The following is a 21,448-nucleotide window of genomic DNA, read 5'->3' as shown; positions in this document are numbered from 1 at the left end:
AACCCGTGTCCTCTTATTCTCAGATCTGTGTTTTTTGGAGTAAATCCTTTCCTGTATCTACAACCCAACATTCCCTTTGAGTGGGACAACCTACTGATGGTCTGAAAACCTCCAGCCTCAACCTGACCCCCAGAGCAGTCTTTCCTTCCCCAGAAGATTCAGCTCATATTAAGTTACCCCTCTACTTCCTCCTCTTTTATATCTTGCTTCCGAGCCTGCTCTGAGCCCTCCTAAAGTCCACCTGAGGGCCCTTGTTCAGCCGCTAACATGGGAGTTGCCCAGAGGAGGCTCTGAAACAGAAACCCACTGAAGTGTGTGTTACTGGGCTCCTCAATCAATCAATCAATCAATCAATCAATCAATGGTATTCATTGAGTGCTTATTTTTTGCACAGCACTATAGTAGGCATTTAAGAGGGCATAATACAACAGAATTGGTAGATGCATTCTCTACCCACAATGAGATTACACTCTAAAGGGGGAGAGGGACATAAGTGAATAATTGGTAGATGCATTGGTAGATGCATTCTCTACCCACAATGAGATTACACTCTAAAGGGGGAGAGGGACATAAGTGAATAATTTATAAATACATAGGTAGATACTGAGTATACTAAGATTGGGGCATATTCCAAATGCCCAAAGAGTGGGAATCCAAGCGCGCAAATAACTCCGAAGAAGTCCAAGTAAGCATTGCATTTCCATGACAAATGTTAGACTTGGGATCGAGGCATAGGACAGTTTGACTCTGAAGACTTCTTTCCCTTAAGCAAGGTCAGTTTCCAGCTGCTCTGCCATTCCAACAGGTCGTTGAGGTGGTTAAGCTCTTAATACAGTGCTCTGCACACAGCGCTCAGCAAATACCTTTGATTATTAGATACCTGGTAGGGCTATCAATCAATTAATGAATGAGTCAATCAGGGCTATTTACTGAACACTAGTAGGAGCTTGGGAGAGTACAGTTTAACAGCGTTGCAGAGCTGGTACCTGCCCACAAGGAGTTTACAGTCAGGTGGGGGAAACAAATAAACAAATTACAGCTATGTACATAAGTGCTGTGGGCTGAGGGTGGGGAGAATATAATGATAGCTTTTGGTATTAAGAATAACGAGGATGATGATGATGATGGTAACAACAATAATAATAGCATTAAGAGCTAATTTTATGCCACCCACTCTTCTAAGCACTGGGATAGATACAAGCTAATTTTTTTCTACAAAAATGTTCAGGACAAGTCACACCACTCCTCAAAAAACTCCAGTGGTTATCCTCCGCATCCAGTGAAAACTCTTCACCATTGGCTTTAAAACACTCAATCACCTTGCTCCTTCCTGCCTTTCGTTGCTACTCTCCTACTACACCTCAGCCCACACAATATGCTCCTTTAATGCTAACCTTCTCACTGTGCCTTGATCTCACCTATCTCGCTGCTGGCCCCTCGCCCCTGTCCTGCCTCTGGCCTGGAACTCCCTCTCTTCTCAAATCTGACAAGAAATTACTCTCCCCATCTTCAAGGCCTTATTGAAGGCACATTTCCTCCAGGAGGTCCTCCTTGACGAAGACCCCCTTTCCTCTTCTCCGACTCTCTTCTGAGTTTCCCGGACTTCCTCCTTTTGTTATTTCCCACTCCCAGACGCACAGCACTGTACATAGCACTGTACAGAGCGCTGTACATGGTACATAGCTATAATTTATTTATTGGTCTTAATGTCTGTCTCCCCCTTCTCTAAACTGTAAGGTCATGGAGGTCAGGGAAAGTGTCTGCTTATTGTTGAACTGTACTCTCCCAAGCACTTCGTATAGTGTTCTGCACACAGTAAGTGCTCCGATAAATATGACTGAGTGAATGAAGGCAATCAGGTCAGATACAGTCCCTGTGCTGCCGGGGACTCATAACCTAGGTAAGAGGGAGAATAGGTTTTGGATACCCATTTTACGAATGAGAGAAACCAAGTATCAGGAAAGCAAAGTGACTTGCCAAAGGCCCCCCAGTAGATCAGAGGCAGAGCCAGGATTAGAATCCAGGTTTTCTTCTCAGGACCATGATCTTTCCTCTAGGTCATGCTGCTTCTCATGACAACTGTGGTGTTTCTCAAGTGGCCAAGCCCTATTCTAAGAGCTGGGGTGGATGCCAGATAATCAGGTTTGGAAGAAAAACGTCACAGACTCTGAGTTGTGTTCAAGCGGGTATATCAGAGATAGGTTTATGAATATTAGAGCTTCTTTTAGCACTAGAAAGGAGTGATGGTTGACGGGCAGAGTTTCCTCTGCTAGTAGAGGCCAGCTCAGCTCCAAACAATCCAGAGTCTCCTGGTAAAGCACTTTAAAATTGAACAGAGGAGTATAATACAGGATAAAAGCATTAGGCTAGGCAGCAATAAATCCCACGGGTGTTTCTCGGTCCAGCCCCGGACCCTCTTTGGTCTCTAGGGGATTAAATTCCACTGAACAGCAAGGCCAGGGGTCTTGATGAGCTCAAGGGAGAAGCTTCATTTTACTTTTCAGTGATATGTCACTCCTTGCAGAAAATCTGAGCAGAGAATAAAATGAAGACGATGTGTGTGAAGTGCTTGCCTTGAGTTAATCAAGTTTGCCTTGAGCCAATCAAGTAATCAAGCACACCCATGGGCGATCAAGCTGGCCTCGAGCTGAAACCGCTCAAAGAGAAAGGGGGACAAATGCAATGCCTTGATCTTTATGCTTCCACACAGGTCTTGTATGGGACCACATAAACTGAAAAGTAGCGTGGTCTAGTAGACAGAGCATGAGCCTGTGAGTCAGATGAACCAAGGTGAATCCAGAGTACCCACCATCTCAGGTCAGATGCTTCCTTGTGACTTCCAGAGCTCGCAAGGTGGAACTCGAAAGTGTGGTGAGATACTGCTCCCACAACCAGAACCGCTAGATTGACAGCCCAAGCTGGGAATTCAGAAGGTATTCCTCGCCCCCTTGCCAATCAAATTAAGTATGGAAGAGGGAAGGAGATAGGATAAACCGAGGCCGGAAATTGGAGTGGCCTAGGAGGACAGGTAATAAACATTTGCGGCCTCTGATCTTCTGTGTAGCGGATCGAGACTTGGAGCAGCCAGCTGCGGGTCACCTCTACCCAGAGCGTGGGATCCTCGCTCTGCCTGCACCAAGGTAATAATGTTGGTATTTGTTAAGTGCTTACTATGTGCAGAGCACTGTTCTAAGCACTAGGGTAGACACAGGGTAATCAGGTTGTCCCACGTGGGGTTAACAGTCTCAATCCCCATTTTACAGATGAGGTAACTGAGGCACAGAGAAGTTAAGTGACTTGCCCACAGTCACACAGCTGACAAGTGGCAGAGCTGGGATTTGAACCCATGACCTCTGACTCCAAAGCCCGTGCTCTTTCCACTGAGCCACGCTGCTTCGCAAAATTAACACACTGCGTTGGCCGGGAATCGAACCTGGGTCAACTGCTTGGAAGGCAGCTATGCTCACCACTATAACACCAACGCAAGGTAGGAGCCGTGAGTGTATGAGTGTCCCTTTAAACGGTCATGGGGCTGGAAGCGAGGTGCTTCGCCACGGGTGGGTAACGCATAGATTCCTCCCAAGTGGGAAGTGCTCGTGGGTGGGAGCTACCTGCCTCATCATGGATGTGCAAAACAAAAAATGGATTCCTCCCAAGTGGGGAGCCCTCGTGGGTGGTAGCTACCAATGGTGAGTAACTCATAAATGGGTTTCTACCAAGTGGGAAGTGCCCGTGGGTAGGAGTTAGCCACCTCACCACATGCAAACAAACCATAAGTGAATTTCTCCTGGGTGGTACCAGGGCTTTTTGTCACATGCGAGAAGCACGTAAGTATATTCCTCCTGATAGGGTAGATCTAATATCATAAATAATCATATACTCCACGTCCAAAATAATCCAGGTGTTCAATTCGCCTTGCGGAATCAATTTTGTATAAAACTCCACCTTTCTGTGCCCGGTCTTTCTTTCTCTCGCCGCGACAATTCCCGAAGGAACCCGTCTCCGGGCGATGGACAACAGTAGTAGAGACGGAAGATATGGGCTTCAGAGGAAGATATAGGCATCAAAGGAAGGGAAAGAGAGGGGTGGGGGAGGGGTGAATGTGCAAAAGCGATACTACGGATCGAGAAGAAAACCGACTCCTTCTCATTCGCAGTGAGTCTAGGGGAGTAGAAGAACATGAGACCCCCTCTAGAGAGCGCGGCAAGGGAGACAGTGTCATAGGGGGAGAGGTAGGTTTCAGGGATGGTGAGGAGGAGCAGTGACACTGGGTCAGAAACAGGTCAGGCATGAAGGAAAGCTTTTCCATGATGGAGTGAGGGTTTCTTTCTTTTCTTTCAATAGTATTTATTGAGCGCTTACTATGTGCAGAGCACTGTACTAAGCGCTTGGAATGAACAAGTCGGCAACAGATAGAGACAGTCCCTGCCGTTTGACGGGCTTACAGTCTAATCGGGGGAGATGGACAGACAAGAACAATGGCAATAAATAGAGTCAAGGGGAAGAACATCTCGTAAAAACAATGGTAACTAAATAGAATCAAGACGATGTACAATTCATTAACAAAATAAATAGTGTAATGAAAATATATACAATTGGGCGGACGAGTACGGTGCTGTGGGGATGGGAAGGGAGAGGGGGAGGAGCAGAGGGAAAAGGGGAAAAAGGGGGTTTAGCTGCGGAGAGGTAAAGGGGGGTGGCGGAGGGTGTAGAGGGAGAAGAGGAGCTCAGTCTGGGAAGGTCTCTTGGAGGAGGTGAGTTTTAAGTAGGGTTTTGAAGAGGGGAAGAGAATCAGTTTGGCGGAGGTGAGGAGGGAGGGCGTTCCAGGACCGCGGGAGGACGTGAAACAGAGGTCGACGGCGGGATAGGCGAGACCAGGGCACGGTGAGGAGGTGGGCGGCAGAGAAGCGGAGTGTGCGGGGTGGGTGGTAGAAAGAGAGAAGGGAGGAGAGGTAGGAAGGGGCAAGGTGATGGAGAGCCTTGAAGCCTAGAGTGAGAAGTTTTTGTTTGGAGCAGAGGTTGATAGGCAACCACTGGAGTTGTTTAAGAAGGGGAGTGACATGCCCCGATCGTTTCTGCAGGAAGATGAGCCGGGCAGCGGAGTGAAGAATAGACTGGACCGGGGCAAGAGAGGAGGAAGGGAGGTCAGAGAGGAGGCTGACACAGTAGTCTAGCTGGGATATAACGAGAGCCTGTAACAGTAAGGTAGCCATTTGGGTGGAGAGGAAAGGGCGGATCTTGGCGATATTGTAGAGGTGAAACCAGCAGGTCTTGGTAACGGATAGGATGTGTGGGGTGAACGAGAGAGACGAGTCAAGGATGACACCGAGATTGCAGGCCTGAGAGACGGGAAGGATGGTCGTGCCATCCACGGTGATAGAGAAGTCTGGGAGAGGACTGGGTTTGGGAGAGAAGATGAGGAGCTCAGTCTTGCTCATGTTGAGTTTTAGGTGGCGGGTCGACATCCAGGTGGAGACGTCCTGGAGGCAGGAGGAGATGCGAGCCTGAAGGGAGGGGGCGAGGGCGGGGCGGAGATGTAGATCTGCGTGTCATCTGCGTAGAGATGGTAGTCAAAGCCGTGAGAGCGGATGAGTTCACCGAGGGAGTGAGTGTAAATGGAGAACAGAAGAGGGCCAAGAACTGACCCTTGAGGAACTCCAACAGTTAAAGGATGGGAGGGGGAGGAGGCTCCAGCGAAGGAGACCGAGAATGACCAGCCAGACAGGCAACAGGAGAACCAGGAGAGGACAGAGTCTGTGAAGCCAAGGTGAGATAAGGTATGGAGGAGGAGGGGATGGTCTTCAGTGTCAAAGGCAGCAGAGAGGTCAAGGAGGATTAGAATGGAGTAGGAGCCATTGGATTTGGCAAGAAGGAGGTCATGGGTTACCTTAGAGAGAGCAGTCTCGGTAGAGTGGAGGGGACGGAAGCCAGATTGGAGGGGGTCTAGGAGAGAATGGGAGTTAAGGAATTCTAAGCATCGATTGTAGACGACTTGTTCTAGGATTTTGGAAAGGAAGGGTAGTAGGGAGATAGGGCGATAACTAGAGGGGTAAGTGGGGTCAAGAGTGGGTTTTTTTAGGATGGGGGAGAGGTGGGCATGTTTGAAGGCAGCAGGGAAGGAGCCATTGGAGATTGAGTGGTTCAAAATAGAAGTTAAGGAAGGAAGGAGGGCAGGGGCGATGGTTTTAATAAGGTGAGAGGGAATGGGGTCCGAGGTGCAGGTGGAGGGGGTGGCACTTGCGAGGACGGAGGAGATCTCCTCTGAGGATACTGCAGGGAAGGATGGGAAAGTAGGGGAGAGGGTTGGTGGGGGGGAGGGGAGAGGCGGAGGGGTGACTTTGGGGAACTCAGACCTGATTGTGTTGATTTTCGTGAGGAAATAGGTGGCCAGATCATTGGGGATGAGAGATGGGGGAGGCGGAGGAACAGGGGGCAGATGACACGCAAATCTTCATCTCCCCCCGTTCTCTCCTCCTCCCTTCAGGCTCGTTTCTCCTCCTGCCTCCAGAACGTCTGCACCCGGATGTCTGCCCTCCACCTAAAACCTAAAATTCAACCTGTCCCAAACTGAGCTCCTTATCTTCCCTCTCAAACCCTGTCGACTCCCTGTCTTTCCTATCACGGTGGACGATGGCTGAAACAGAAGTCCACTGAAGTGTGTGTTATTGGGCTCCTCAATCAATCAATCAATCAATCAATCAATCAATCAATGGTATTTATTGAGTGCTTGTTTTTTGCACAGCACTGTAGTAGGCATTTAAGAGGGTGTAATAGAACAGAATTGGTAGATGCATTCTCAGCGTGGCTCAGGGGAAAGAGCATGGGCTTTGGAGTCAGGGCTCCTGAGTTCGAATCCCAGCTCTGCCACTTGTCGGCTGTGTGACTGTGGGCAAGTCACTTAACTTCTCTGGGCCTCAATTCCCTCATCTGTAAAATGGGGATTAAGACTGTGAGCCCCACGTGGGACAACCTGATTCCCCTGTGTCTACCCCAGCGCTTAGAACAGTGCTCGGCACATAGTAAGCGCTTAACAAATACCAACATTATTATTATTATTATTACCTACAATGAGATTACACTCTAAAGGGGGAGAGGGACATTAATGTAAGTGAATAATTTATAAATGCATAGATAGATACTGAGTATACTAAGAGTGGGGAATATTCCAAATGCCCAAAGAGCGGGAATCCAAGCGCACAAATGACTCTGAAGAAGTCCAAGTAAGCATTGCTTTTCTGTGACAAATGTTAGACTTGGGATCGAGGCATAGGACAGTTTGACTCTGAAGACCTCTTTCCCTTAAGCAAGATCAGTTTCCAGCTGGTCTGCAATTCCAACAGGTCGTTGAGGTTGTTAAGATCTTAATACAGTGCTCTGCACACAGCGCTCAGCAAATACCTTTGATTATTAAATACCTGGTAGGGCTTGGGCTTTCTTCAATCAATCAATCAATCAATGAGTCAATCAGGGCTATTTATTGAACACTAGTAGGAGCTTGGGAGAGTACAGTTTAACAGCGTTGCAGAGCTGGTAACTGCCCACAAGGAGTTTACAGTCAGGTGGGGGAAACAAATAAACAAATTACAGCTATGTACATAAGTGCTGTGGGCTGAGGGTGGGGAGAATATAATGATAGTTTTTGGTATTAAGAATAACGAGGATGATGATGACGGTGGTAACAACAATAATAACAGCATTAAGAGCTTATTTTGTGCCCCCCATTCTTCTAAGCACTGGGATAGATACAAGCTAATTTTTTTCTACAAAAATGTTCAGGACAAGTCACACCACTCCTCAAAAAACTCCAGTGGTTATCCATCCACCTCTGCATCTAGTGAAAACTCTTCACCATTGGCTTTAAAACACTCAATCACCTTGCTCCTTCCTGCCTTTCGTCACTACTCTCCTACTACACCTCAGCCCACACAGTATGCTCCTTTAATGCTAACCTTCTCACTGTGCCTTGATCTCACCTATCTCGCTGCTGGCCCATCACCCCTGTCCTGCCTCTGGCCTGGAACTCCCTCCCTTCTCAAATCTGACAAGAAATTACTCTCCCCATCTTCAAGGCCTTATTGAAGGCATATTTCCTCCAGGAGGTCCTCCTTGACTAAGACCCCCTTTCCTCTTCTCCAACTCCCTTCTGAGTTTCCCGGACTTACTCCTTTTGTTATTTCCCGCTCCCAGACGCACAGCACTGTACATAGCACTGTACACAGCACTGTACATGGTACATAGCTATAATTTATTTATTGGTCTTAATGTCTGTCTCCCCTTCTCTAAACTGTAAGGTCATGTAGGTCAGGGAAAGTGTCTGCTTACTGTTGAACTGTACTCTCCCAAGCGCTTCGTATAGTGTTCTGCACACAGTAAGTGCTCCGATAAATATGACTGAGTGAATGAAGGCAATCAGGTCAGATACAGTCCCTGTGCTGCCGGGGACTCATAACCTAGGTAAGAGGGAGACTAGGTTTTGGATACCCATTTTACGAATGAGTGAAACCAACGATCAGAAAAGTAAAGTGACTTGCCCAAGGCCCCCCAGTAGATCAGAGGCAGAGCCAGGATTAGAATCCAGGTTTTCTTCTCAGGACCATGATCTTTCCTCTAGGCCACGCTGCTTCTCATGACAACTGTGGTGTTTCTCAAGTGGCCAAGCCCTATTCTAAGAGCTGGGGTGGATGCCAGATAATCAGGTTTGGAAGAAAAACGTCACAGACTGAGTTGTGTTCAAGCGGGTATATCAGAGATAGGTTTATTAATATTAGAGCTTCTTTTAGCACTAGTAAGGAGTGATGGTTGACGGGCAGAGTTTCCTCTGCTAGTCAAGGCCAGCTCAGCTCCAAACAATCCAGAGTCTCCTGGTAAAGCACTTTAAAATTGAACAGAAGAGTATAATACAGGATAAATGCATTAGGCTAGGCAGCAATAAGTCCCACGGGCGTTTCTCGGTCCAGCCCCGGAACCTCTTTGGTCTCTAGGGGATTAAATTCCACTGAACAGCATGGCCAGGGGTCCTGATGAGCTTAAGGGAGAAGCTTCATTTTATCTTCCGGTGATATGTCACTCCTTGCAGAAAATCTGAGCAGAGAATAAAGTGAAGAAGATGTGTTGTGAAGTGCTTGCCTTAAGTTAATCAAGTTTGCCCTGAGCCAATCAAGTAATTAAGCACACCCATGGGTGATCAAACTGGCCTAGACCTGAAACCGCTCAAAGAGAAAGGGGGACAAATGCAATGCCTTGATTTTTATGTTTCCACACAGTTCTTGTATGGGACCACATAAACTGAAAACCAGCGTGGTCTAGTTGACAGAGCATGAGCCTGGGAGTCAGAGGTAACTAGGCCCTAATCCCGGCTCCTCCCCTCGTGGACTCTGTGACCTTGGGCAAGCCACTTCACTTCTCTTGCCTCAGTTATCCTCATCCATAAAATGGGATTTAAGACTGAGAGCCCTATGTGGGACGTGGACTCTGTGACCGTGTCCAACCTGATTATCTTGACTCTATCCCAGCACTTGGCACAGTGCCTTGGACCTGGTAGCACTTAACAAGTACCATAAAAAACAAGCAAACGAAAAAATAGATAAACCCCTCCCACTGAGCAAAGGAACAATCGCTGTGATAAGAGCTCTCTTTGTTTGCGTTCAGTGCAATCAACTATGTTAAAAGACAGTATCAACATTTGTATTCTCACATTTAAAATTAAATGGCAATCTGTTTCTCGATTGTGCTTAGTACAATTTTTGCACACAGTGAGCTCGCAATAAACACGATTGAACTGAATTGAATTGAATTGAATTGAAATGAATTGAATTGAACTGAATTGAAGAAGGCTGACGAAGATGGCCTAAGGAAATAATCACAGATCCTACCTGTGCTCCAGAGCACATAGAAGTTGGGAGGCCAAACTGTTAGGGAACTCCTCTCTCTTGGAGTCGCGCCTTGGGCCCCCCGTCCCTTATTCCCGGCTGATTCTTTGGCTGCCGAACGTCGACACGATTGCGCCGGGATCGCCTCTCCATTGGAGCCGCACTCCGAACCGCGGGTCCCCCTCAACCCTGGTTGATTCTTCCTCCTCTAGATGCCGACATGGATGCGCCACGATGCGTCGGAATCTGTCCTCCCGAGAAGCCCTCGCTATCAGACTTCAATAACCTTCCCCAGGGCTCGTGGCCGTCTCCCCAACCTGGACTCCTGCACCCCCGTCCAAGAACTCCAACACGGAGGACCACCCGCCCCCCGCAACCTCACGCTAGCACAGGCCCCACAACCCGCAGATCCACGAGTTGCTCCCAGACCTCCCCCATCTTTCCCTGACCCTCCCACTTCCAATCCACCTCGTCTTGCACCACCTCGAAGCCCATCCAGATAGCAAACCCAGACCGTGGGACTCTATTACTCTGTAGCACAGAGTACAGTGCGCGTCGTGGGACATTGAGTTCCCATTCCCCGCCCCTGCCATTCCTCCACCCCCGGCCGTGGGACATTACATTCCCAACCATCCTCCCTCCCTCGGCCTAGAAGCGATCATCCTTTGGGGAACACTCCCTCCCTCCTCCCCGTGCTCTGACCAGAGGTGATTGATTTCTCACGCCCGACCCCCATCCGCATCCCCAACCCCCACCCCCATCCCCATCCCCATCCCCATCCCCATTCCCATCCTCATCCCCATCCCCATCTCCGGGCAATATTACCCTTGTTCTCACTGTGTTACTTCAGCTGCTATTTGAGCCCGCAACTACTCACCCCGCCCATGTTGCTCGTTCTTCTATTCCTCTCTCCAAGAGTTTCCTCTCCTCTGACCCCCACAACAGCTCCACCCTTCCCCATATCAGAAATCCAAAGGAGACTCCCTCCGCCGCCTCAGAGACATTTGGACCACGAGCCCCAGGACTCTGCTTGCCGCTAGCCTTTTGATTTTGATCTGATAGACCCATAGACAAGTCAACATCCGACCTTGGACATCACCCGCTTATTAATAATATGCTATTGTATCGAATTGGTAGATGACAGCCAGTAGAATTTGCAGTGAGTGGTGGAGGCACATGAGGAGGGCTTCAGAGAAAGGGAAAGAAAGGGTTTTGCGGGGGAAGGTGGAATGGTGCAAAAGTGGCACTGAGGCATGAGGAGGAAGCGAACACCTCCTCCTTTCCCAGTGAGTCTGGTGGAATGGGAGAAGATGAAGCCCCCTGAGAAAGAGCAGGAGGGGAGACCATGTCATCTGGGGAGAAGCAGATTTCAGTGATGGCGAGGAGAAGTCGTGCCCCGAACAAGAACCGGTCAATAATGAAGGAAAGCTCCACGATGGAGTGGAGGTTCCACAGGGCACACTTGGCTGAGGCCATGCTGACGGGTTGAGGGGTAGGAAGGAATTGAATGAGGCTGAGCTGGCGGGGCCAGATAAACCCTAGGTCACTGATTGTGGGGTGGTGGAGACCCTCCCCTAAATTCAGTATTTTGGTCCCTGGTTTGCCAAGTCGCCGCTGGAATGGTCAGCAGTCTTTTTCCTTCAGCCAGGTGCTCTGACCCCCACTGTGGTGGGGCGGGGCCCGGGGGCTAGGTGTATCTTCCTTCTGGTGTCACTGTAGATCCCTTGCCAGCAGGGAGAGGGAGAGGATGGGGTCAGCGACTCTTCCCCTTTGAGCATGGGTCTGGAGGAGTTGCCCCACATTGGACCTTTGACGCTGTCCCTGCTCCCTGTCATAGCTCTCCCACAGTCCAGCTACTGTTGCCGCCATCTTGACTTATTTCCAGTGTGCAAAGTCATGTACTTAGTGCTTGGGAGAGTACAGTATAGCAATAAAGCAGTCACATTCCCTGTCCACAATGAGCTAACAGTCTAGAAGGGGAGACAGACATTAAAACAAATACACTACAGATAGGTATGTAAGTGCTGTGGGGCTTGTGGGGTGGCAAGTGAGGGAGGAGTAAAGGGAGCAAGCCAGGGCAACGCAGAAAGGTGTTAAAGAAGAGGAAAGGTCTTTTGGAGGAGAAGTGTCTTCAGTAAGGTTTTGAAGGTGGGCAGAGTAATTTTTAGTTATGAGGAGGGTGGGTGTTCTAGGCCCGAGGCAGAATTATTATTATTATAATTATCATGATTATTATTATGGTATTTGATAAGCACTTACTATGTGCCAAGCAGTGGTCTAAGCGTTGGGGAAATACAAGTTAATCGAGTTGGACACAGTCCCTATCCCATATGGGGCTCAGAGTCTAAATCCCAACTTGGCCACTTGTCAGTTGTGTGACTTTGGGCAAGTCACTTAATTTCTCGGTGCCTCAGTTCCCTCACCTGTAAAATGGGAATTAAGACTGTGAGCCCCACATAGGACATCCTGAATCCCCTGTGTCTACCCCAGCGCTTAGAACAGTGCTCGGCACATAGTAAGAGCTTAACAAATACCAACATTATTAAATCCCCACTTTACAGATGAGGTAACCGAGGCTCAGAGAAGTTAAGTGATTTGCCCAGGGTCACACAGCAGACGTGCAGAAGCAGGACTAGAACCCAGGTCCTTCCGACACCCAGGCCCATGCTCTATCCACTAAGCCAGGGTGTTTACTGTTACTACTCCTACCTCCACCACTACCACTAGTCAGTCACTAGTCGTATTTATTGAGCACTTGGGACACATTCAACAGACACATTTCCTGACCACAATATGCTTCTAGTACTACTACTACTGCTACCGCTACTGCTACTACTACTGCTACTACTCCACTACGGCAACTACCACTACTACAATTATTACTGTTACTACGGCTACCACCAAAATTACTGCTGCTACTAACATGGATGTAGTAACGTGGCAACAGCAGCTCCTGCCTTTCTCCTCTCTGATTCCATCCAGGCCCTAAATCCTCAAATCCATGTGGAAAAGACAAGGCTCTACAACTGGACTGGGCTGAAGTCAGCAGAAATGGGGGCTAATAAATCACTTTAGCAAAACTAAAATTAAGGCCAGTTCCTATGTGTAAGCCTTAAAATAATTAGGATTCTAGAGAAGGGTCAGTTTGGAGTCACTTACGATAGTCATGATGATAAAATCTCTGATTTAGAACAGCAGAAGTCCTGGAGTTTCAGAACTGAGAATATAAATGAAGGAAAATGTTATGATGCCAAGGGTTTGACAGGGTCTTCTGCAGTCTCTTTTTCCTGAAGGTCTTACTCTCACTGGGGAATTGGTGGCTATTAGTAAGAAGGTGGTTGTAGGCTGCTGGTAGGCAGGGGTTGTGTTTACCAATTCAACTGTATTGTTCACTCCCAAGTGCTGAGTTCTGTGTATTGCTCACAGAAAGCACTCAGTAATTACCATTGATTGATTCAGTAGGCATTTTTCCTGTTGTCTTCTTGTCTAATATTTTTGTTTTTAGCCCATCCTCCCTCAATCTCTACTCCTTCTGCAAACTCTGGCAACCCCAAAGTGACTCTCACCTTTTCAGAGAGCTGAGAGAGGAGCACAGTGACTCTGGAGCATGGTTTAATATCAATGGAGCCCTGGTTAACGCAGTGAGAAAACATGTTTCCATGAAGAAAACTTTTCTTAAATAATGTATTTAAGAATCCTGTTTCTGGTTCATTTCTGCCCTTTGCTAGTTAAATTGGGTGAAATCTACTTTGCAATTTTTTGCTCCTTTCCCTGCCCTCTTTAATAGTAATTTTGATATTTGTTACGTGCTTATTACGGCGTCGATCACTGTACTAACTCCAGGGTTATTTACAAGATAATCAGGTCTAATGCAGTCCCGCTTCATATGAGGGTCACAGCTTAAGGAGAGGTGGAAACAGGTATTAAATTCCCATTTTACAGATGAAGAAAGGGAACTACAGAAAGGTTATAATAATGATGGCATGTTTTAAGCACTTACTATATGCAAAACACTGTTCTCAGTGCTGGAGGGGTATACAAGGTGATCAGTTTGTCCCACATGGGGCTCCCAGTCTTCATTCTCATTTTACAGATGAGGTAAATGAGGCCCAGAGAAGTGAAGTGACTTGTCCAAAGTCACACAGCTGACAAGTGGCAGAGCCAGGATTAGAACCCACGACCTCTGACTCCCAAACCCGGGCTCTTTCCACTGAGCCACGCTGCTTCTAAACATAATATACAAGTGATGGAGCTGGTATTAAAAACTGTGCTCCTTGCCCTAAGAGGAACCAAATTGAAGACAGACAAGAGTGGAGTGGTACAGTGATAACTACTATCTCTCTTATCAGTATTGAATTTCATCTTTGAACCAAGAAAAGAGTCTCATCCATCAGCATAGCTTAGTGGAAAGAGCACAGACTTGGGAATCATAGGTAATGGGTTCTAATTCCGCTCTGCCACTTGTCAGCTGTGTGGTTTTAGGCAAGTCGAGAAGCAACGTGGCTCAGTGGAAAGAGCACGGGCTTTGGAGTCAGGGCTCATGAGTTCGAATCCCAGCTCTGCCACTTGTCGGCTGTGTGACTGTGGGCAAGTCACTTAACTTCTCTGTGCCTCAGTTCCCTCATCTGTAAAATGGGGATAAAGACTGTGAGCCCCACGTGGGACAACCTGATTCCCCTATGTCTACCCCAGCGCTTAGAACAGTGCTCGGCACATAGTAAGCGCTTAACAAATACCAACATTATTATTATTATTATTAAGTCACTCAACTTCTCTGTGCCTCAGTTCCCTCGTCTGTAAAATAGGGATTAAGACTGTGAATGCCACATGGGACAGCCTGATCATCTTGTATCCCCCACAGCTCTTAGAACAGTGCTTGGCACATAGTAAGCGCTTAAGAAATATCATCATGATTATTATTTCTGATGGGAGACTCCACCATCAGTATATGTAATGTACTTGGGCTACTTGCTTAGAATTATCCAGAATCCTTTAGTGACCTGCTAGCATATTTACCCAGTAATAATAATAATGTTGGTATTTGTTAAGCGCTTACTAGGTGCCGAGCACTGTTCTAAGCACTGGGGGAGATACAGAGTAATCAGGTTGTCCCACGTGGGGCTCACACACTTTTAATCCCTATTTTACAGATGAGGGAACTGACGCACAGAGAAGTTAAGTGACTTGCCCACAGTCACACAGCTGACAAGTGGCAGAGCCGGGAGTCAAACTCATGACCTCTGAGTCCGAAGCCCAGGCTCTTTCCACTGAGCCACGCTGCTTGCCCAAGGTCACACAGCAGACAAGTGGCAGAGCCGGCTTTAGAACCCACATCCTCTAACTCTCAAGCCCATGCTCTTGCCACTAGGCCTTGCTTCTTCTCTAAGAAGGCAGAATATCTCTTGAGGTATTACTGGGTTGCATGGGAGAATCGATGCAGGGACAGAAGGAGAATGAGACTAGAAATAATTAAGGGAGATTTTATGGAGGTTACCCTAATGGATTCAGTTTTATTGATGAAATACAGGGTTAGGTTACTGAAGCAAGAGATTGAGTGGATGGGGACAGGGGACTTGAGAGGAAGTTGAAGTCTGAAACAACTGGTGCCAACAATAAGCATGGAAGTTCTCAGGAACAGAGAAGTATTGTTGTACATATACGTTTACACATATATACATTCACAAATATGCCTATGTAGACTTTGATTGTTCCACTCCCAGTAAGATTCTCCCCTCTGAATCTTGGAATTTGAATTCCCTGGGATCAGAAGGGAGAACATCTCTGCCATGACTCCTCTTCCCCCACCACCTCCCACTGGTTTAATGACAGATTAGCACATTTTAATTCGTGAAATTCTAATCTGGCAAAATCCTTCAAAATGACATTATAAATGAGTGGTTTATACTGTCTACTGATATATTGTCTTGTGGTTTAAATTATTAGATCGTCTAATCTTTTGAGCAAGAGGTAGTGCTAGGAAAGAGGGAATGATGACTTTTCATGAGGTTCTGGAAAAAGGAACACAGGTAAACCTTCGGCACTTGGACTGTCCACTGGGGGCACATGTGTAAGCTTTCTTCTGTTGTCCTGCCTCTCTGGGCTGAGCATCAAAACAGTGGCTGAAGCAGGGAAAGCAGGAAAGGTCACTTTTCTTCACTGTCCTTTATCATTAGAGTGGATTTTGGAGTGGCAATGGGATTGAGGAAAGAAGGAAAACACCTGTTTCTTCTCACCAGACCCAGGACCCCAGGGGTCCATGTGGCCTGAGAACTATCTCTCCATTCACTGAACTGGACTCTGGAGTGGCATCTGAAGTCGGGAGAACAGGAAAACTGGGTTTGCCTAACCCCTCATATTTTTTCCTTTTTAATTTTGTTTTTAATGGAAAAATAATTCCCTGTTTGACTTTTCTCTTGCCTGACTGGGCCAAGGTGGGTGGGCTATTCCTCCATCCTTATTGACCTTGGATGGTCCTGTGTCCAACCAGAGCCAACCCTGCCAAGGACTGGGATGCAACTAACCACCAACATGATGAATACCCAGGGCCCATATAGGAGTGGGCACCAGGTCGGCATCAGATTGCCTTGGATGATTCCAAGAGGAAGGCGGAGCCCTGATGGACTGTAATTCAACTCCTTTACCTTGGGATTGGAAAACTTGAAGGACAAATTTGTAAACAAACCAAACACCTCCTGTACAAGTCACACCTACATTATGGACCCCTTCCACTTTCTTCCCTCTTCCAGGACTTGTGTTTGGACCCAAACCAACACCCCCTTAGAGACACAACCAGCAGGACTAGAACTCGACTTCCTGCTGCCATGCATGAAAAGAGAAAATTGAATCCAAGAGGGAATTTAACTCATAGGTAAAATGGAGATTAAGTCTGTGAGCCCCATGTGAGTCTAACTTAATTAGCTTATATCTACCTAGTAGATATAGCTAGTAGATAAAGCTTATATCTACTATGGCACATAGAAAGAGCTTAACAAACACCAAAAAAAACCCAACAACAATAAACAAACACTACCACCATCTCCATTCATTACTTCACTCTGATGCCCGGTTCATTTTTCCAAACACTGCTTTGTGCACATTTCCCCACTTTTCAACCTGTTGATTTGCTTTAAAGCACTCAGTCAGTTCACTCTCTCAGTTCTCTCCCCACTAATTATGCTTGCTTCTGTTCCACTACAACCGAGCCTGCACACTAATATAAATTGGCTTAGTGTGCCTCAATTCCATCTCTTTGGCTGCCTCAATTTCATCTCTGGCTATCTACCCCTTGTTTACGCTTTCCCTCCTGCCTAGAATGCCTCCCCTTCACATCTTCCAAACTATTATTCTCCCAATCCTCAAACCTCTATTAAAATAGCCTCTCCTCCTTGCCTGACTAATCTCTCATCTTGCCCCCCTATTTCCTCCCATTTACTGTTACTCCATCTCCTCCACATCACCTAAGCTTTTAGGTACCCCTGTCCATACCCCCTCCCCAAAACACTTACCTTCATATATTTAAACTCTAGTGTTTTTCTCTGTCTGTGATTTGTTTTAGTGTCTTTCTCCATCACTGGATTGCAAGTTCCTTGAGGGCAGAGATCATGTCTAATTCTTTTGTTTTCTCCCAAATGCTTAGTACAGTAGTCCACATAGAGTAAATGCTCAGTAAAGAGTATTGATTGACTGATGCCGATTGACAAAGGGAGCCAGTGGAGAGGGTTGGGAAACAGAGCAATATGAGATGAATAACATTTCAATGAGATGATTCTTGCAGCAGTTTGTACTGTAGACTGGAAAGTGAGAGACAGGGAAACCATAGCCTACTCATGATATAATCAGAACTTATGCAAAGAATAGTAGTTTGGATGGAGAGGAAAATGTGGATCCTGGAGGTATTGTGTGGAAAGAACCCACAGGTTTTGGCAGAATACTGGATGTAAAAATTGAAAGGCAAGAGTACAGGTTAAACCTGAAGTTGTGGAGTTTCATGGGTGAGAAATGGTGGTGATATTGAATAAGATGGGAAAATTGGGAGGAGAATTATATTTAGGAAGGTTTATAGCTCAATTTTATCTCATTTCTTGGTGCCAGCAGGACATCCAACTGGAGATATGTTGGAGGTCAGAGGAAATGCAGGATTGCAGATTAAATAAAAGGTCAGGGTTAGAGATACAGATTTGAGAGTTGTACACAAAAAATTAGAATCTGAACCCATGTGAGTAGAAAAGTTCCTCAAGAGAGGGAACCCAGAAGAGTGCCGGAGTGGCACCAGCATTTAGGAATGACAGGTGGCAGAGGAATCAACTAAAGATATTAAGGAGTAGTCACAGAGATAGAAGGAGGGCCACATTAGCCCCATGTCAGCAAAACCAAGTCCAGACACAGTATCAAGGAGGTGGCATTGGTCCACCCCGACAAAGGCAACTGAGAATTCTGGGAAGAATAATACGCCATTGGATGTGGTTCTAAGGACACTGGGGACCTTGAAGAGTGCTGTCTCAGTAAGGTGAGGAAGTCAAGGGGCTGATTGCGGTGGCTTAAGAAGCAAGTTGATGGAGAGGAAGTGATGATAACTATTGTAAATGAACCTTACCAGGGGTTTGGGTTTGTTGTGTCACCTTGGGAAATTCACATAACCTCTATGGAGCTCAGTAAAGTGAAATGAGGATAAGGTACCCCTTAGACTGTGAATGCTATGTGGGACAGGGACTGTGTACAGTCTGATTCTCTTGTATCTACCCCAGTGCTTAGCACACTGAATAAGTCCTTAACAAACGCCATGTGCAAAAAGTAACTATGACATGAGAAAACCTCGCAAATTTGTTTTGTCCTTCCCAATCACCTTCAGTCCCCGCTCACTTAGAACCTGAGACAAATCAGCATTGGGAAGCCCAGGTTTCTGCTGCTCCTGGATACACCTCTCCTCATGTCTTCTTGTAGGTTTATGGCTTTGACAGGAAAGTCCCTGTGATATCATCAGTTCTCAGTATTCCCAGTTGGGTTCCCCTGTGCCTTAGAGAAAGCAGCTGCTCTTCTATGGGGGATTCCCCTGGAACCATTGGTCCAGAGGTATACTGGGGAGCCCTAATATTAGGGAGACTCCAGAGCCCAGTGGTGACATCATCCATGTGGTTTTTCAGGGCTTAGGGCCCAAAATGTGAGCCTAGTTACTGACCCTAGAGTGGGTCCATATTTGCCATGCCCCTGGATTTAATCTGAGCAACCTGGTTCTTTGCTGGTCGGTCCCTTGTCTTGTCTGTCCCTGTCCCTATCCCTTACTAGGCAGTGTGGTCTAGTAGAAAGAGTGGGGTACTGGGCCTCAACAGATCTGGGTTCTAATCTTGGCTCTCTCACTAGGTTGCTGGGTGACCTAGGACAAATCTGTTAACCTCTAGGATTCTCAGTTTCCTCAACGATAAAATGAGAATAAGAAACTGGATCTCCTTAATTTTTAATTTGGGCCCCCTCTCTGTGGGATAGGGATTCAATCAATAAATGGCATTTATTGAGTGCTTACTATGTGCAGAGTACTGTTCTAAACTCCGGGGAGAGTACAGTACCACCACAGAGTTGGTAGACATGGTAGATATGTTCCCTGCCCACAGTGAGCTTACAGCTTATAATAATAATAATAATTATGGTATTTGCTTAGCGCTTAATATGTGCCAAGCACTGTTCTAAGCACTGGGGTAGATACAAGGCACTCAGGTTGTCCCATGTGGGGCTCACAGTCTTAATCCCCATTTTACAGATGAGGTAACTGAGGCACAGAGAAATGAAGTGCTTTGCCCAAAGTCGTACAGCTGACAAGTGATGGAGCTGGGATTAGAACCCATGACCTCTGACTCCCAATCCCAATTCCACTGAGCCATGCTGGTTCTCTAAGGGGAGATAGACATCAATATAAATAAAGAAACCATAGATATGTACAGAAATGTTGTAGGGCTGAAGGGGGTAGGAGGGAAATAAAGGGTGCAACAGCTTCTACTCCATCCTAATCTTTCTCAGCCTCTCAGCAGCCTTTGACACTGTCCACAACCCCTTTCACCTGGAAGCATTATCCAACCTTGGCTTCACCAACACCATCTTCTCCTGGTTCTCCTATTATCTCGGGCCACTCCTTCTCAATCATTTTGAAGGCTAAATCAATCAACCATATTTACGGGGCACCTCCTGTGTGCAGAGCATTGTACTAAGCACTTGGGAGAGTGCAATATAACAGGCTCAGTACCTGCCCACAACAAACTTACAGTCTAAGGGGAGAAACAGAAATTAACATAAAAAGATAAATTATGGATACACAAAAGTGCTGGAGGATAAGCAGAGTGGTGGGAAAGGGAAGCGAATCAGGGAAATGTGGCATGGAGTGGGCAAAAGGAAATAAGGCCTTAGGTAGAGAAGGCTTCTTGGAGAAGCCTTCTTGGAGAAGCTGTATCATCAAAAAGACTTTGAAGGTGGGGCAAGTAATTGTCAAATATGAAGGGGCAGGTATTCCAGGTCAGAGGCAAGAGGTGAGCAAGAGATAGGTGTTGAGATAGATGAGACTGAGGTAAAATGAGTAGGTTGGCTTTAGAGGAGCCAAGTATTTAGGCTGGGTAGTAGTAGGAGAGTAATAGCAAGATTAGTTAGGAGGGAGCAAGGTGACTGCTTTAAAGCTGATGGTAAGGAGTTTCTGTTTGATGTGGAGGTGGATGAGCAGCCACTGAAGGTTCTTGAGGAGTGGGGAAACGTGGACAGAACATTTTTGTAGAAAAATGATCTGAGCAACAGAGTGAAGAATGGACTCCAAGTAGAGATGTATTAAAGGCTGAAGGAAACGTGAGATTGGAGAGGAGAGAGATCAGGTTCCTCCTCTGCCTCCCATCTCCTAACAACGGGAATACCTCAAGGTGTTCTGGGTTCCCTTACATTCTCCATCTACACTAATTGCTTGGAGAACTCATTTGCACCCATTACTTCAACAGCTATCTTTATGTGGATGACTCCCAAATCTACATATCCAGTCCTGATCTTTCTTCTTCCCTGCTGAATCATATTTCCTCTTGCCTTCAGGACACCTCTACTTATGAGAAACATCATGGCTTAATAAAAAGAGCATGGTCTTGGGAGTCAGAGGTCATGGGCTCTAATCCCAGCTCCACCACTTGGCAGCTGAGTGACTCTGGGCAAGTCACTTCACTTCTCTGTGCCTCAGTTACCTCATCTGTAAAATAGGGATTAAGGCTGTGAGCCCCACGTGGGACAACTGATTACTTTGAATCTATCCCAGAGCTTAGAACAGTGCTTGGCACATAGTAAGCACTTAACAAATACCATTATCATTATTGTTATTACTTGGATAGCCCACCAACACCACCTCAAATTTACCATGTCCAAAACAGAACTCTTCATCTTCCATCTCGAACCCTGACCTCCCCCTGACTTTTCCATGACCGTAGTCAGCATCACCATCACCCTTGCCTCTCAAGTCTATAGTCTTGGTATTATCCTCAACTCATCTTTTTCATTCAACCCACATATTCAATCCGTTACCAAATCTTGTTGGATCAATCTTCACAACATCACTAAACTCTGCCATT

The 21,448-nt window shown here is 46.7% G+C and overlaps 1 non-coding gene across 1 annotated transcript; it reads right to left on the bottom strand.

Moving 5' to 3' along the window:
* Nucleotides 1–3,412: 3,412 nt before the first annotated feature.
* Nucleotides 3,413–3,484, bottom strand: TRNAG-UCC. Its single transcript has one exon. It is a non-coding gene; the product is annotated as a tRNA-Gly (tRNA).
* Between the last annotated feature and the right edge of the window lie 17,964 nt (nucleotides 3,485–21,448).

The sequence above is a fragment of the Ornithorhynchus anatinus genome, chromosome Y4 (genome assembly GCF_004115215.2).
Source record: "Ornithorhynchus anatinus isolate Pmale09 chromosome Y4, mOrnAna1.pri.v4, whole genome shotgun sequence".
NCBI lineage: Eukaryota > Metazoa > Chordata > Mammalia > Monotremata > Ornithorhynchidae > Ornithorhynchus > Ornithorhynchus anatinus.
Note: the sequence above shows the minus strand (reverse complement) of the source record. Positions and strands in the feature narration are given on the sequence as shown.